An 18,959-nucleotide genomic window follows, 5' to 3' on the forward strand; every position below is an offset into this window, starting at 1 on the left:
TTCATAGAGAACAAAACTTCATTTTAATAGTCATAACGTTTGTTTATGAACAAAAAGAAATATATATTACACACCAAAAGACAAAATACAAATGTAAATCTTCCAAGATAAAATGCAGAAATACGATTAAAATTTGCAAAACTAATGCTCATAAATATGAGCTTATATTTTTTACCATGTCAAGTCATATCAATCCATGAAACTTGAATAGACGTATACATATGCAAATCTACAAATAAATAAAAAAGAAAGAATCATGACCTCAAACTCGTCGTTGCAAGCAATCAACAGCAAATATGACCAATATGAAAACCTAAAAAGCCTTCCAACCATCTACTGAATCTTTTCTCGGTGTCTCACTATCGAATGAAGTCTTAAACGGGGCATGCGACCCAAAAGGATCCGCATCATCAAAAGACGGGAACCCATGATTGAAATCAGAATTGGTGTTTCGCATGGAATCAAACCTTGAAAAAGATTAATGAGGCTCGAAAAGCGAATGCCCAAAATCAGACTCAGCAGTACTGCGCATGGAATCAAATCTTGCAAGGTTCTGAGAGGGGAAGAATCCCTGATTGGATTCGGATTCTGAATCTTGTGCAGTACTACGGAATGAATCAAATCTGGAAAAGGAATCACGGGGAGTGTTGCTGGTGAAGGAATCGAATGCAGATAAGTTGTTAAATGAACGATCTTCTGGACCATCAAACATTGGTGTGCTGGGAACCGAATCAGCAAAAACTGAAACGAATGGGCGTTGAGAATTACTATTACTATAAGCAGGTGTGCTTGGAACCGAATCAAAAGATGGAGCGAATGGGGCATGGTTATTGAACAAGTTGTTTCCAGTTGGGGATCCAGCATAACTATAAGCAGGAGTGCTAGGAACAGAATCAAATACAACAGCGTTCTTTGTTCTTATCGGGTTTAGCCCCCAACTATCAGAAGAATCAAATAACATATTTCCGTGAGAACTCTCTTGACCCATCATATCCTGCAAAATGACACGTTTTAAATTATGGCAAGATAATATAATGTCAAGTAGAATCAACCAAATACCTGATGATTTGTAGCACTAAAATCCCAAGCAGAGTCTGAATCATAATGATTGTCAAATGTAGCATTGACCGGCTCATCGAAAGTATTTTCATCAAAGAACACAGATTTACTGCACCATTAGATACATTTTCAAAAATTGAACACCTTTTTACCCCTAATAAATTACAAGTTTTTGTAAAAGTATCACCTTTGGGTTTTTATAGCATCAGGTGAACCGGCTTCGAGTATCTTAGATGGGCTTTCAGGTGGAGTTTTTACAGAGTTATTGGTATGTGGGTCCACTGATTCATTGACAACTGGAGGCTTCTCAGATTCGTGGGTGGTATTTGAAGGAGATGAAGCTGTAGTTTCTTGGAAAGTAGACTTGTTTTGTACCGGTAAGGTCTTCTGTTTTGGAGGAGCTATAATGTTTTGGACATCAAGTGTAAGCTCTTTCGCATATGTAAATCCTGCAAGTTTGATGTAAAATATGTTACAACTTCCACGCATTAAGGGGTAAAATATAAAAGTTTTGTTACCTTCGCCTTCAAACTTATCCCAATTTTCATCCCAGTCAGCTGCTCCTCCTTGAATGCCAGCTTGCCAACCTAAATATTTTTACATAAAACAAGCAATTGAGCAAATGAATATAAGCAGACAAATGGGAAAATTTCACAGCAATGTTGCAGTGGAGATGAAAATTGATCTTACCAAAGGGAAGCTCAACCAGCAATGTTGGTTTCGCACGCAATCCATACATTTTGGAGCGCTCATTTAAGGCTTTTATTTGATCCTCAAGATCCGCTTGGATGCGATCAGCTTGGGCCTAGCATTCAAGTGACATAGCATTATGAGTATTTGCGACCAAGTGAATAATATAATATTTATATACCCTTAGCAAAATTGGTCAGCATAAAAGATACCTGAATATCATCAGGTTTCCCATCCAGATCTAGCTTGGCAATTGCTCGATAAAGCTCCATCTTTTTTTCCTAGATATTTCGAGCACGATATAATTGCTCAGTAAGGCTTAATCTTGGGGAAAATGGAGTATAAGTTGGCCCTAAACAAGTTGATTAGTGAACCTGAATATCACGAAAAGTGGCCTCCTCAATAGTCAATTTAGAAGCTACATCTCCAGCCTGCTTGTATTTATCTTCGTATTTCTTTGACAGTGATTCAACCTGGATAACAAGCTCCTCAGTCTCTTCTAAACAACTATCATGTAAAAATGCATGCTTTTTTTAGCATATTCAGGGATAAAATACCTCTCTTCTATCAGCAGAAACCCTTTCTATAATCTCATTCAATCGAGAATCACTACGGCTCTTGTACAAAATCTGACATCAAAGAAAACATCATGTTGTTTGATCCCAGCAAGCAAACATATTCACACAAAAGGCCAGAAACCTTAGAAATAGAGAACTTACAAGTTCCTGCATCTTGTTCCTGTAAAATTCGGTCTTCTGTTTAGCTTCCAATATATCTTTTTCGAGTTCACCAACCTGGCCCAGATAAAGTAGTGATCAGGAGTCAAGACGATCAGAAATTTGTAGATTCAAAGACCAAAATCAAACTTCAGTAGTTTTAAACTTTACATCATTGCAAATTCATAGTAATTTATAATCAATAAAACTGAAATTATGCGTTTCACCTTTTTATCTGCCTCTGTTGCCTCCTTGAACTTTGAATTCAATGAATTCTGTTCTTCAGTACTAAGTTGGTCCACTAGATGCTTCTCTAAAACAGGAACTCTAGGTTTTTGTTTAGGCTGAGCATCTTCATTTATAGGAACTGGAACTGGACGAGGTGGCCTTGCTGCAGCATGGCTGACCTGTCCTTGGGCGATAATCCTATGTCCTTGTTGAACACCTAAGCAGAAAGAAGTACATTTAATGTGGCATAGACAAGACAGGTGTCAGAAGAATTATCATCTACCTGGCTCAGGTCTCCGAACTGGAGCACCATATGCAGCAGGTGGTTGACCAGATGGACGCAACAGTGTCCCTTCAAATATAGCGCCAGCAGGCAGCACCCTAGGAAGAGGATGACCTTCCCTGTGCCGCTCCATAAGGTAGAGTGCAATACAAAATTCCTTTAAAGAAAGCATACTGTCGTTGTCTTGATCAGATAAGTCCCATACCTGCATGATGATATCTGAAATCCAAAAATAAGCAGAATAAAACTTTTAAATCCATAAAGCAAAAGAGGAAAATGATGCATTCAGCATTGCCTACCTCGTGGCAACTTCCAACTTAAAAACAGAGTACGAGCCTGTTCACCCGTAATTTTCCCATCTTTGTCGGTATCTACTTCCACAAATACCTTGGTGTACTTTTGGACATTTGCCTGTGTCATCTTTGGCCAAGTTTCAGAAGACTGATTAAAAGAAGCATTTTCAGCTCTAGCAGGAGCACCGGAGATATTCTGTATATGAGTTTCCTGATTGTAATTCAAAGTTGACTGCATTTTCTGGTTTTGACCAGCAGTTGGTTGTTGACCAACATTCATTTGGGATGATTGCCAACCATTAGATGACAAAACAGGGGTACTAGGTCCTTTAGCTCCAATCTCAGTAGTAGCAAAAGTATGACCATTTGGTTTGGATGAAAGCCCATTACTAGGAACTTGAGAAGAGTTGTAAGGCGCGCCAGTCTTCTCATGAAGCCACTCGTTAAAAAGGCTCGAAGTTGAAGGGCGAGGGCCTGCAGCTGTGTGTCCACCTGGCGGCCCATGACTCACACCATGCTGAGGTTGGATTGTGGTGTTAGGAAGTGGAGGTACGGGTGGCCTCATGCCTTGAGTCTGCTGAGATGGATAACCATGTGGTCCACTCATACCAACACTATGAGAAGCTGCAGGAGCGCTACCACGTGTCCGCAGGGCAGGCGGGCCAGTGTTTAAGTTTGACTGAGGAACCATTAAGGCTGTGAGGTTGATTTGAGGAGCAGGAATTTGAGCAGACTTAGGTCCGTATAATGCTGCTTTCACTATTTCTGGAGTAAGATCTCTCTTACTTTGTGCAACCGTAACAAGTTTCAGAGAATTGTAAAACTCAGCCCGGCCAAGGTAACCTGTTCGATTTTGATCAGAATATGTCCATATCTGAATAAAAAATTACAACTTGTTAAATCATCTTTTTATCATTTTAACACACTAAAACTATTAAAAAGGTATTCGAGAATAATCAAATGCGCTAGGAGCACTCAAGACGAATATGCCTCTTAAAACTTGAATAACGTAGTTCAAATACCAAAAGTTCCAAACCCCAAAAATTATCCAAAACCAAAATGTTGAAAACTTGAAAACCAGAAGTTCAAAAAGTAACAAATAGAAAAGGCTCAAATGATCATTGAACATAATTTAAACTGTTTATAACCATATTGATCAACCTTAAAAAACAGCAGCTTGTTCAACCTTAAAACATGTGTCTGGTTAAGGTAGAAGCTTGATCAAGCTGTTTAAAACATCTTTCTGGTTATAACAACAGCTTGTTCAACCTTAAAAAACCGTTTTCACATGTTTCTTGTTTAAAATCAGCCCGCTTCAACCTTTAGGAAAACCGTTTTGACACTTCTCTTGTCAAAACACTAACCCGTTTCAACTTTGAAAAAAAAACACGTTTCTGACTAAAAAACCAAACCGTTTTCAACAGATTAAACATTTAAAATAGAAGATGATGGAAAAAAATATATATTTCTGAATAGTACCAACCTTGATCTTCAATGGCTATGTGAATTTCAGAAACCCTAAAAGTCGATGATTATATAGAGAGATTGGAGTAAATTAAGTAAATCCCACTTATTTTAGGTAAATCTTATATATAGGCTAGTGATAAATCAACACAAATCAAAAGAAATAAAAAGAAATACGAAAATAGCTCCTTAAAGTCCGCCTTGACACTTAAGAGTTAAGAATACTGAATGAGACAATTAATGATAGTATGATACCATTGACTATTGAATAGCGTTAAGAGGGGAAGGTGCATGGGTTGTTTATCATATGGCAAACCCAACCCTCCCCTCCTTTACTACGTGGGTAGTTTGCCAAATTACAATTTGCGACGAAGGTTTACCATGTATTTATATGATTGGAGATTTTTGAAGAAATTAAAACACCCATTAATACTCAATTTATTACATATAAATATCACTATCTCTTCACCATTTTTATTCACTCAAACATTTCATCATTTTTATTCACTCAACCTTCATCATTTCTATTCACTCAAACCCCAATGGCAAATTTCTCAGACGATGATCTCGGGTGACAAACTAGATGCGTGCACGCTAAGAAAGGAAGAACGCTTCAAGATTTGGTGGATGCTAAAAAGCAATAAGTGGAGGATTCTAGAGCATTGATTGTGGAACAACGCGAGAGTGTAGCCAAAGGGATGTATGACATAGACTTTAAGGCATATGCTCGGACACATGATTAGTCGTGAAGAAAATCGCTATAAATTACAAACGAAAAATTGAGGAAAAATATAATTGACCGAAGAATCATCTTGTTTAGATGTTCGTGTTTTAATTTTTTTTTTTGGGTTTTGATCGTCATATTTTATTTTCCGGTTTTCAATTATGTAATAATTTTAATTTTAATTTTATTTAAATTTAATTGTTTTATTTATTTTTAAATTTTTACAAAAAACAAAAAAAAGGTTTTAGAGTACTTGTGGGTAGGTGTTTCCATTTATTTTTGGGTTTGTGGGTACTTAAGGGTAAAAATGAAATAACGATGTATGATTCGCTAGTACATGGGTAATACCCATGAGGTGGCCCTTCCTCTCTAACACTTAACACCTCATATCTTAATGTTATAAATAAGCGGTAACAAAATATGGACCCACTCACATATTGCCGAAACGTTGGCGTATTTAGCAATTACATGAATAGTGTTTATTTGAAATGGCTACATAAGCATAGAAAATTGTTACAAATTTTACTAGCCATAAGTCATAGAACAAGAAATAGGTTATTTGAATATGATGCATACCCCATGCCAGAAACTTAAGCACGGTATTGGATCTAGTAATACAAAATGATATAAACGAAATATTTATATCGCACGCACAAAGGAACGACGTAAAAAAATTATAACTAAGTGAACTGAAACTGAAGGCCAAAAACAACTAAACAAGAACATTATACGTAACATAGTAACAGATGGTCAAGAAGAAAAATGGAGCTTTTGTCATAAGTTAATTCGAGTTGCACGTAACGATTAAGATGTAGTTGTTTAACGTGAAAGATGTTGGCAATTTCTAATCATAGCCTTGGAGTGCAAGGCAAGTAACTTGGCGAGCAAGGCACAAGTTACATATGGATCCTAATACTTCCTAATACATGTTGGTTTAGGATTGTTAGGTTTATTTTAATTAATTTACCTATTGTTTAGGAATCCTAGTTAGACTCAAACGTGTCTAGGTTTGGTCTATATAAACCGTGTAAGGTTTTCATTATTGGAATTAAGTTTTGAGTGAGTTTCTTAATACAATAATCGTTTGGGTGTTTGCCAACAATTCGTTTTTCCAATTCAATTCTTGAAAAGATGTCTAAACTCTAAATCAAGAAATGGCTGAACCATGCAATGACTTGTTTAACGCCAAACAAATGGCACAAGAAAAACACCTGCGGCACTTAATGAGCAACTAAATTGTTAAAACTCTACAGTAGTTATTTCTTTTTGTTAAAGCTATTTGTTCGTAATGTAAAGGGGCCATAATGGCTTAGTTACCTCCACATAAATCATACATAAGCTAAAAACCTGAATCCAAGTGTTGACTGACTAAGAATTCCAACATAAACATCCTTCGATAATGCTAATTGATTGATAACCTTATCACATCATGACTATATATATGTATGAGCACTATGAAGCAACAAATTCCTGAATGTCTGTCTATACACAGCATCACAAATATAATACTTATTTGCAATTGTTATGTAAACATAACACATGAAATGAAACAATAATAATAATACTTGTTAAGCTTGTGCAACCTCATTTTCATAAGAAAAATTTCTTTGAATTTCAAGCTTATATAATAAGATGAGGTAACACACATACATACTAAACCCTAATAACTTGAGCTGACTGTTTGTGTTGAAGAAAAGAAAGTAAGTTTGAAATTGACGTAAGGTATTGGAAAATTGGATGAAACCTGAGCGAGAACAGGCGTAGGTAAACCAGAGGCTTTGAAGAAGGCAACAGCTTCGGGGCCACTAATCCGACCGTCTTGATCCAAATCTGCTCGTTTGAAGTACAATTCGTATTTATCCATCATACTCGAACGAATTGAATTACAAGATCTAAGAGACGTGCGGAATCGGATACAACAAACGTATAGTACGTCACTGGATCGTGTACGGACGGAAGATATGATCTGGCGCCAAGGGGTTAGGTCAGGGCTCGTGGAATCGAAATCGATAGACAATTAATTTAATCGCTCTGTGTTTTTTACGGAGACTGCCGCTGCCTGCAACAACACGATTCTTTTTTATTATTATCACCGGTTTTAGAGGTCCCGCGATAAAATTCAAATTATAAAATTATAAGTAAAACAAATAATTAAATAGCGAATGTGGCAAAAACTGTATTATATCTATTCTTGTATCTATACAATGTGTACATAAATTGATTTTATTTATATCACAAAATTATTTTTTTAAATGAACTTAATAAAAAAATGCTCGCGCAAAAAACGTATCCGAGAATATTTCTTTCTATTGAAAAATTCATTCTCGGTGCCATATATGTATAATTGAAAGACTTTTGGTTATGAACCAATTTCAGAAATAAAGCTTCTCATACGATATTAGTTCTAATCGTTCAGTCTAAATACAAAAAGAGAGTTACCTTTATTGATATATTTATCAATTTACCACTAATTAAAGAAAAGTAGGACATTAAATTGTAACAATTGATGTTCTTCAAGAGCTATGTTTTTCTGAGCTACACCATGAAAAAGATTTTGATAAGTTTCAGAGGGCTTCTCGATTTTGTCATAATGACAACATAAAAAATAACATGGTAACCCATACAATTTTGTGAATATTTTGTTTCATTTGAGCATAGTTTTCCATGACATGCTTATCATACAACGTTTTGATCACCATTGAAGGAAAAATTAATGTTAGCATAAATATTTCAAAACTGATAAAAGTTAGAAGCATTAATAGGCATGGGCATGGTATGTCGAAAGTGTTCGCAGTCTTTTTTTACATTTTAATAGTTGACGGAAAAATAGTCAGTTTGCCATCCCAAACCTTTTGATTATTTTAAAAAATGCCCTTAAAAATAAATTTTAAACCCGAATCATGTTTAAAATTCTAACTTTCATACTTTTAACATTTCAAAGTCAACACTTTGAGCCCATAACAAATTTGACGATAAATCTATTTTGCATTCTCAAACTTTTAAAAATACTCAAAATTTTCATTTTTGACCCGTAACAAATTTTGACCTAAATGTAGTTAATTTGTACCAAATAATCTATTTACCAACTTTTGACCCATAATATCAAATTTAAGTTCCATAAAAAACCCGAAACAATCATTTGAGAAACATGATTTGTTGTTGATTTTTGAAATTCACCCAAGTATTTTGAAATATTTAGTAAAATAATATGTTAATATTTATATTTATAAAAATATATAGATATTATATAAATATAGTGTAAAAGGAAAGTGAAAAATTATTGATTTATTAAATACATTAGGTTAAATTAGTTTTGGAGAGAAAAAATTGTGAGAATTAACCAAAATATGACAAGTGTCCACGTTTATTTTACTTTATTAGAATAGGTAGATTATGGTTAAATAATCTACTTAGTAAAATAAAGTTAATTTTTTTACAGATGCTCATTTTTTATTTTATTTGTGTATTTGAATAATTTTCATAAATACAATTCATTCTTGAAATTTCTTGATATAATACTAGGGTTAAGTTATTATACAAAGGGAGACAAAAATGAGAAGGATTAGAAAGATTTATAACCATACAAAAAAACCCTTCAAAAAAATTAAAAATAAATAAATAAATAATCATAACTCAAAATTTAATAAAAGCACAAAAACGTTTCCACCGTCCTTCTCGTTCTAAAAAAAACAAACAAACAAACAATGTTGAAGGAAAAAGATCATTGTATCTTTTTTGTTTATCATTGTGTTTTGTGTTCATTTTCGTCATTGATTGTGTCTTTTTTCCTTAATATTTTGTCTTTTTTTCTTAATATTGTGTTATATTAGTCAACATTGTGTTATATTTTGCAATTTTATTGTGTATTTTTTTCTTGATATTGTGTTATATTAGTCAACATTGTGTTATATTTTGTTCGAGATTGTATTATATTTTGCGATTTATTGTGTCTTTTTTTATTTTTAATTGTGTCTTTTATTCATTTTCTTCATTGTGTCTTTTATCTATGTATTGTGTCTTTTCGGTTTTTTTTTTTGAAACAAGAATTACGAGCGAAACATTTTTGTTTTTTTTTAATTTATTCATTTTTTATTTATATTTTGAGTTATGATTTTTTTTATTAATTTTTTGGAATTTTTTTGAGAGGTTTTTTTGTGTGGCCGCAAATCCTTCTCACCCTTTTCATTTTTGTCTCCCTTTGCATTTTAACTTTTCCCTATAATACTAATTCAAAAACAAAATCAATCATATATACGGCGGATTTTCTATAATATAATAATAATTCAAAAACAAAATCAATCATATATACGGCGGATTTTCTAGAGAAACCACGAAAAACCCCTAATACACCGCATATAGAGCTATGCTCGGCGTATTAGAGGGTTTTTTTAAAAAAATCCATCAATTTTTATCTTATTATGTTTTTTTTCTCTTTGTTTTCTTTTCTATTTATTTTTTTTTGTTTTTTATTTAACATTAATAAATAGTTGTTATTAACAGTCAGCTTGATTTCTAGAAGTTCGTTCAAAAGAATAAACACATAGATACACCAAAACATATATTATATACAAAACAGCGAGCTCGTACAATAAAACAAAATACAACTAAAACAAAATATAAAATCTACATAAGCGTCCCTAAGTCGTCGTCGTCAAGGGCCGTAAACGCCGCATCATGAACATCAACGTCGTTCTCGCCCCTAAGTCGTCGTCATCAGGGGCCGTAAACGTCGTATCATGAACGTCGACGTCGTTCTCGCCCCTACATCTGGCCCCCGATCCCTGACCGGCGTTGTCCACGTCGTCGCCCCGTCCGCATCTGACACCCGACGTGCTCGCCTTGTGGTCAAAACTGGGTGGGGGCACTTTGTATATCTCACCGTGCTGAGTGGCTCCCAAATAACTAACCACCCAGCTAATCTGGCGCGCCATCTGTATCATCCCATGTTGCATCTGTAGCATGCCTCCCTCAATGGCCTGTAATCGGGCGTCAATGGCGGGATCCAAACGCACTACGTGATATGTAAGGGGAACGTGCTACGACGGCGGCTAATAACAAAACAATAAAAAAACGTTTAATAAATAGACAAATTAAAAGTAACCGTAAAACGATAATATAATACAACGAACCTCATGTGCGTCCAGATCAAGAGGCGCGTCTCCACTAGCATCTGCATCTTCATCGACCCCTCCTCAGCCCCCTCGTCAAACCCTAACTCGGTTTGACTCTTGATGAACCCTATCTTAGTTGCTTCTTGATGAACCCTAACTCAGTTACATCTCGTGTGTATCTCTAAATGAACCCTAACTTGGTTGCATCTCACACGTTCTTGTAATATCTAACCATAATGCTATTTAAATAGACTAACCCTAACTTGCTAATCAATATATTACCTATTTTTTACATTTTCACGTAGTTTAGTTTTATTGGTTATTTTTGCCCCCGCTATGTCTGGATCCGCTACTGGTGTAATGTGTAATTAAATTCTAACATTATGAAGTATGAAATTTGGAGTGCTGATTACACTAGCAACGATTTAAGCTTAATATTAAGAAAACAATTAATCAAGTTTCAGACAATTAACAAGAGCAAATCACACCAGGGGTTCAAACATGTAACAAACAACAATCTCATGTCATTTAATAGGTTAATTATTAATAATCGAATCTAGTAAATCCACTAGTCAAACCTTACGCATCAACAATTGCTAACATGTGGCACTGGTTATCAAAGGTTCCTTACCAGCGTGACTCAACTAAGGGAAATTGTATGCTTCATCATATTCAAACTAATCAATACAACCCTATGAAACACGTATCACATCAACTGACAAACTAATCTTTCTGATTGAAATAAACCTAAACCGACTGAATGCACAATAACACCAAACATCAATGTTCATAGATTGATAATTAACAATTAAAATTAGTTTGTTCTTAAAACATGAGTAAAACAGTAAAAATACCATACTCTACATCTGGCGTAACACTCGAGAGAACTCGCCGCTCATCTTCGTCAATCGATCTACAATTTTGATGAGAAAAGCCATTAGGAATGACCTCTTAATGATTGGAATGGTAGAAAATCATCTCTTGACTCCTAGAAACTATTCTGGAATGAGATATATCTTTTAAGGTCGTCAAAATGATATTACATGCAAAGCCTTAATTTTCCCATTTTTGAAACCCATCGCGTATCACGCTCACTTTCTCCAGGGTCCATCGCGTATCACGATGGACCAAAAAGTCAATGTTTCATTAAAATAGTCCATCGAGAATCGTGATGGACTGTCTTCAACCCCGTCACGTATCACACGCGACGGCTTTTTCACCAGCCAAACTTTGTTTCTTGTCTCGTTTCGCATGCTGGTCATCCCGGATCTTTATTATGTGTTTGCACAGGTCCAAAATAGCTGCATTAATCACCTATGACCTGTAACAAAATAAACACATATAAAGTACCAAAGTTCATGCAATAAACAATTAAAACTAAACAGTTTAGATGCCAATATATGTGCATAATACCCGACCATCACTGTCACGCGACGGGCTTTCTCACCAGCCAAACTTTGTTTCTTGTCTCGTTTCGCATGCTGGTCATCCATGATCTTTATTCTGTGTTTGCACAGGTCCAAATTAGCTGCATTAGTCACCTGTGACCTGTAACAAAATAAACACATATAAAGTACTAAAGTTCGTGCAATAAACAATTAAAACTAAACATTTTACTTGCTAATATATGTGCATAACACCCGACCATCATTGTCACTTGAGGAGTCTTGTAGGATATCATTGAAGTCATTACCCTACTCAGCTAACACACTAAAGCTGCCGATGTTATCAACTGCCAGTTATGCTGCATCTTTTTCGACGATTTAATCACAGTCGCATCCTTTTCCGACAATTTAATCACAGTTTCACCATCTTATAGCTTTATCACAGCTTCAGTTTTTATCACACTTAATGGGCCTTGCCCGGCTAGCTCACCAACATGGACGATCTCTTTCAACTTTCTTAAACCCATCTTCATATCTTTAAGCAGCTTTACCATGGAAATGATGTGCACCTTAACCATGTTGATAACTATATAAAATATGGTTATTAAATCTCTCATTTTTTTCCTCAATAATCTCATTTTTCTTTATAAGGTTTCTAAGCTCTTCCTCAAGATCAAAAATCATAAATGATATTGCTATATCAAAAATCATAAATGATATTGCTATAATTTCCTTGGTGCCATACCAAGGATCATGATGTTCAAAAGTTCTTTTTATAGCTTTTTGAACATGCTTATCCATGTTTCTTGATGTTTGACTTTTTCACCTTAATACTTTCCCTAAGGTCTTTCAATTCTTTTGCACATACAGACATGTGATCATCAATCTCTGCCACATGGCTTGCAAATATTTCCTTAAATCTTTCAAAAGCTTCTTCCTCTAAGCCATTTGGTTCAGATAAATCCTTACTCGTTTCTTCTAGACGCCTTTCTACTTCACCATTTTCTAGCCCACAAATGACTTTGTAGACACCAAATGTCTCAACCACACCCTCTACCAAGGGCCTCATTAACTAAAATCTATCAACTACCAAGTCAGATTTTTGCTTTAGACACGTAATCTTGTCCTTGAGATCCATGGCGGTGCGTTTAAACTTAATCGGGTCCGTCTTGATGGTTAAATTCATAGTTTTCTTCCCGGTCTCAATTTCAAATTTAGTTTTAGCATGGATGAGTTTGGAGGCCTGGTCATGAATAGCCCATACAACCTTCTTTGATCTCTCCAAATCAAACTCGGTCAAGTCAACAACGACTTCATATGAAAATAGGATCATATTAACATCCTTACAAAAATAGGATCATCCAATGTATAAAAGCTCACTACTCTCTCTCACTTTTAGGCCATCGCGATATGCGACCAATTTCAAAATCAGCTAGAAAAGGAAGGTGATCCAGGCTTATCGTCGTTCAAAGCTCATCTCCCCCCCCCCCTCACTTTATCTTATAATATATTGGTATAAAACCGAATCTCCGCAACGATAATCAAAAGAAACTTTAGTATACGAATCCAAATCTCGGCCTGAACAAGGTGAAAAATTTTGTGCCATCATGTAAAGTTTTTAATCTCGTGACTATCGTTACGATTATCAGTTTATACTAAGAAGGTGTTTAGGATTCCTTATTTTTACCTCCTTATGACTTATGGAAAAGTCATAAGTTGCAACCTTGTGACTTATGAAACTTTTTCTCTCAAACCCAAATGCCTTTTTAATTTTTTAATAAGTTAGAAAAGTTAGAAGTCATAAGGAGGGGAAAATAAGGAATCCCAAACACCCCCTAATATATACTACATGGTGTTAATCTTGGTGCTTAGTTACCAGGAAGCTCATAGACAATAAATCTACAAGGTGATACATTCGAGTTTTCATACAACTCACATTTGTGTGAGATAACCAGTTTTCCAAACTTGTCATTGAGATTTTAAACCTTTAAAACTGATGACAAAGATAGTCCAAAGGTTTTCATTGCATTACAGTGATTAAGGTGCTGTTTGTTTTTGCTTAAAAAGTCTACAAGGGGCTTACGTCTGCGGGCGCACAGACATAAGCTTCTGAAGACTGTTTTTTTTTAAAATAAAATATCTGAAAAATGCTTTTATAGTCTTAAAAAAATAAGCTATTGTTCAACGTCTTCACACTTCTTAACATCCTACCAACACCCAATGTCCAACACCACCACCACCCACCGTCCGCCACCACCACCGTCCACTACCACCATCGTCCATCACCCCACCACAACCATCCATCACCACCACCCACCGTCTACCACCACCGTTCACCGCCTACCACAATTGTTTGCCACCAATCGTCCACTACCACCTACTTCCATAGTTCGTACACCACTGCCAATTATTTTAGCTGTCTACAGACGTTAAATGACTTTTGTCTACTGTGATATGTATGATAGGTAACTAATTTTCAGGTTATGCAGACGATACCCAGTTTATAAAACAAACAGTATTGTATTTTTAGATTGCAGACATTCAGACCACATCTTCAATTGCAGACATGAAATCAGACTACAGACAGTTTTTGTCTTCAAAAACAAACAGCACCTCGTTTTTGTAGACTTACGGGATGGTTACTACTGGTATGCGGGGCTTTGTATACGAGGCTTACCTTATTGGTTATTACACATTACTTATTGGACAAGTGTTAGCCAATAAATAATATGACCATAGTCATAGATATGGTCGAGAGACAAATACCTTTAGGTAATTTGTAAGTAGGAAAATGTAAAAACATCTTAATAATATAATTGTAAAAATGTGTCATTTACAAATAAATGTACTCACCAGGTTTATGAAATAAGGATCATAGTGCTTTTTTTACACTCTGATGATTTTTCATAACTACGGTCCTAATGAATTTTTCCGCTACTAAATATTTTAATAAACACTGATACCACCACTTGTGTTCACGGTTCCCTTCCTGAGGCAGGGTATGGGTCTGTGACAACAGTTAACCAAATAAACCTAGTTAACCAAGAAAATTACAGGCTTTCGAAGACTTACACAATATAAGAAACGCTGACCAGGGTTTGCTCCGGTCTTCAAAGTTCGATAGAAAGTTGCCCACCACACGAGCATCTCGCATCTGCCACATCGAATATGTTGTTTTATTTTGACGAACAAGACGAAGATTGAGACATGGTAGTCGGGCCTTTTCGATCGAATGAAGGGTGTTGAAATTGGGGAAGAAATTCGGGCTCAATTGGGGTAATGGAAGAAAAGAACGAACCGTTTGTTGTTAATAAACACTTATGGGTGTTATAGTAAGTGCACCTTTTTTTAGCAGTCAACGGATGGTTGACTAGATGGAGGGTTCAATTTGTCACACCCTGCAAACGTCAGGGTGTCGTAGAGGTGCAAACGAGTCGAGCCGAGCCGGAGCTCAACTAGGCTCGAGATCGGCTCGTTAACTAACACAAAGCTCGAGCTCGGCTCGTTTAACTAACACAAAGTTCGAGCTCGAGCTCGGCTAGTTTCGAGTTTTATTTTCAAAGCTCGAGCTTGGCTCGTGAGTAGATTTTCAAGCTCGAGCTCGGCTCAGGCTCGGCCCGTTTACAATTTATCAATTATTTTTTTATATAATTATAATTATTTTTATTTATTTTTTCTGTTATAATTTTATGTATAAAATAATATATATCTCTCCCTCCGTCCCATTAGAAGTGTCCATATTTCCATTTTTAGTTTACACATTACAAATGTCCACTTTCAAAATTTATTAGTCAATTTTCAAGTTTACCCTTAAACACACATAACTAGCATTAATAATTAATGTTAATGGGCTCAATTTTCAATGGCATTATTGTGATTTTGTAAGCAAAAAAGGTAATCATTTAATCTTCCTTGAACTTTGTGTTTTTTAAACCACGACACTTTTAATGAGACGGAGGGAGTATTCAGTTATTTTTATTTATTTTTTCATAACATTATATATATATATATATATATATTATTTAATATATATTTTTAAAAAAATATATAAATGAAAGGGTCGTTTAGGCTTGCGAGCTAGCTCAAGCTCGATAAATAAAGCTCGGGCTCGATTAAGCTCGGCTCGATTGAGCTTTTTAATGAGCCGATCTCGAGTATCTCGCGAGCAACTCAGCTCATTTTCACCACTAGAGTGTTAGATGCCAAAAATCAGAAAAAAGAGTTGCAACTAACAAAAGTGTGCTGACCACATGGATGCAAAATACAATTTACTCAAATAAATATTACCTTTTCGAGGTCATGACTAACTCAAAACTTCATTTTACATCTTATTTTACGAGTTGCAACGAAAATTATCATATTTATATGATCCGAAATGACCTAACCCAAAAGTTCGAATGCCGAGTTAAGAGACATCTGACCATCAAGAAAACTGATAATGGTAGGAAAAAAATCATAAGCCTGGCACTACTTTTTGACAAGATTGGTTGAGTTGGCAACACATGCCTCTTAGGAGTCCCCCCCCCCCCACACACACACACACACTAGCGGCATGGGTGCACATGAGTATGGCCAAAATGAACTTGCAGAGGAATGGACATGTTGCGTGTATTCCTATTGTTTGCCAATGAACAGTAATATTTGATATCTACTCCACTCACAACAACATTCTGTAGTTTGTAAAACACACTCACAAAGTATAAGTGGCGTACTATGAATGCTCTAAGCATTACGATCTATAAAACTAAATGATGAGAAAGATGACCATTTCCATATTTTATAAAAAAATGACTTGACTCAAAAGTGAGAGTATGTCAAGATGAGGAAAGGTAAAACCAGGAGAGTACCGAGTCGCAATGGAGTGCATGTTGGATTGAGTCTTACCTATATTATATGAAAGAAAAAGGACTTTTATAAATTAAAGAAGTAATTACACGGATATAAGAAATCAAGGTAAAGTTTTATGATACTTCTATATAGTGAGCATATTTTATGGTTAACAAATAATTATAGACTTGATAAAGTGAGAAATGACACAACATAGTGAGTGCTGTACTTGATAAACGGAATGAAGCAAAGTTATATATGATAATTGTGCTCTAAGAAAGTGGGCTATATAACTACTTAAAATAATGCGTATTGTGTAGGTACTAGGTAAAGTGTTTGAACAGAACTCCAATAAATCCAAACTTTATTTATACATGGACTTTAATGTAGATGCTAAAAGTTGTTTTTTGAAATAAATTTAAGATATGATGGGTCATCCGATCCCTCACCCAACCGCCTTCAAATTAATAGAATTTAAATGAAATATTATAGGTGCCAATTTTAGTTAAATAGGTGAATTTGAGACTGACATTTCCATAACTATAAATCTTGTATCATACAAACCAATGGCAAATTGTATACAATATAAGCCCATTTTAAAAGTATTTATATAGTTGATTTTGAGGCAATGACAATAGTGCATAAGTGTATGGGTCGGTTTGATTTTGTGCTCTAACTGAAATTTTTGGTTCGAGTTTTCGAAAACCTATAGATTAAATATCCATTTAGTTATCAGTTATGCATTTAGGGTTGGTTTGGTTGTTATTTAACGAAAATTAGAATTGGCCTAACAAAATCAAAAGTGGATTACAATTTTCAACTAAAGTTAAAGTAAAGAGTTAACTTTTTTTTAGACTTTCAAACTAAGAGATTAAAAAAACTAATGTCCCGGACTATCTTTTATAAGATAGCGAAAATGTGAAACCGAAAGTTTGTACTCGTTGGGCAAGGCAAATAACATGAAAAAACCAACATATTTATGGTTTTTTTCTCACAAAATTCCTTCTTTTTTTTCTTTTTTTTTTTCTTGTTTTAATATTAAGGTACCTTGATTTGGTATTGTTATAAATAATTGTAAATATAACCTATGATAGCATGTTTGTTGTTGACGTGACATCAGTGTATTATTATCATCATATATTAATAAAACAATAAACATATTTTTATAATATATAATAAAATAATATTTAAAAAGATTTGTGGTTTCACTTTATCATCTCTAGCTACACAATCTTTAGGTCCCGAGAAACCAGTCTAGGACTCGAACCAATTATTAACATTAGGGTTGGTCATCAGGTCCGGTCTTTACTATTAATTGGGTCTTGGTCGAAGTTAGGTCTGGCGGTTGAGACTCGTTTGATCACTCCTAACTATTTGTATAGAAAAAGGTACAACTATTAAACCAATAATGTGTGCTCATTTCCCACAATAAGCAATACATGAGATATGTAGTTTCATATGTTAGATTTGAGGACGTGATCAAGATGAGTTTAGTTAACACGGTATCAAGCTTAAGAAAACTCAATTATAAACTTTTAAGAGCATTTATGATCAATCTCAAGAAGTATTATCTTATCAAAATTTTTAAGTTAATATTAACTCAACTCAACCAAGTTGTAATAGATATATGTTATAAAATACATGTACACAAACAACAAATACAAAATATCACGAGTCCTAAAAATCTCACATGATTTAAGTCAATCCATCTAAAATCTAATATTCTAATACTAGAGGAAGACATAGTTCAAGTTCAAGTTCAAGCGTGACCTTAATTCTACTTTAATCGAGCCAATCTAATTTTTTTTAATGAATCACAAATTTTCTCCCTGCTTGGATATATAAATATAAAGTCTGCTTATAAAAATAAAAGTAGTTTTGCTGATCAGTTTAGCAAGTTGTTACCTAATTCTCAACAATTGACTATTGCAACTCAAAACAAAATAAATCTATGTTGTAACTTGTAAATCATATATGTTATTAATAAAACTAATTACTTTCTTTCAACAACCAACGAATAAAGTTTGAAAGGCGACCCCAAACGTATGTGATTGCAGATACTATTGATAGTCTAAACTCAGAGAAACCCGCTACCTAAAAACTCATTGCAAAAACCCAATTAAGATCAGATTTAAACTTCAAAAGCTCTAGCCAGCTCCCGGTTCAAATCTTCACTTTC

General features: G+C 34.8%; 1 pseudogene across 1 annotated transcript; it reads right to left on the reverse strand.

Moving 5' to 3' along the window:
- Window positions 1-248: 248 nt before the first annotated feature.
- Window positions 249-7,323, reverse strand: LOC143596908 (uncharacterized; annotated as a pseudogene). The gene is made up of 13 exons (XR_013146807.1): window positions 7,202-7,323; window positions 3,276-4,143; window positions 2,977-3,195; window positions 2,693-2,910; window positions 2,469-2,543; window positions 2,307-2,378; window positions 2,124-2,222; window positions 1,962-2,030; window positions 1,750-1,864; window positions 1,578-1,646; window positions 1,247-1,508; window positions 1,060-1,168; window positions 249-994 (listed from the first exon to the last, which is right to left on the reverse strand). The product of XR_013146807.1 is annotated as an uncharacterized LOC143596908 (transcript).
- Window positions 7,324-18,959: the final 11,636 nt, after the last annotated feature.

The sequence above is a fragment of the Bidens hawaiensis genome, unplaced genomic scaffold, assembly GCF_021521415.1.
Source record: "Bidens hawaiensis isolate Kalapana, Puna unplaced genomic scaffold, B.hawaiensis_p1.1 tig00047364_1, whole genome shotgun sequence".
In the NCBI taxonomy this organism is placed as follows: domain Eukaryota; kingdom Viridiplantae; phylum Streptophyta; class Magnoliopsida; order Asterales; family Asteraceae; genus Bidens; species Bidens hawaiensis.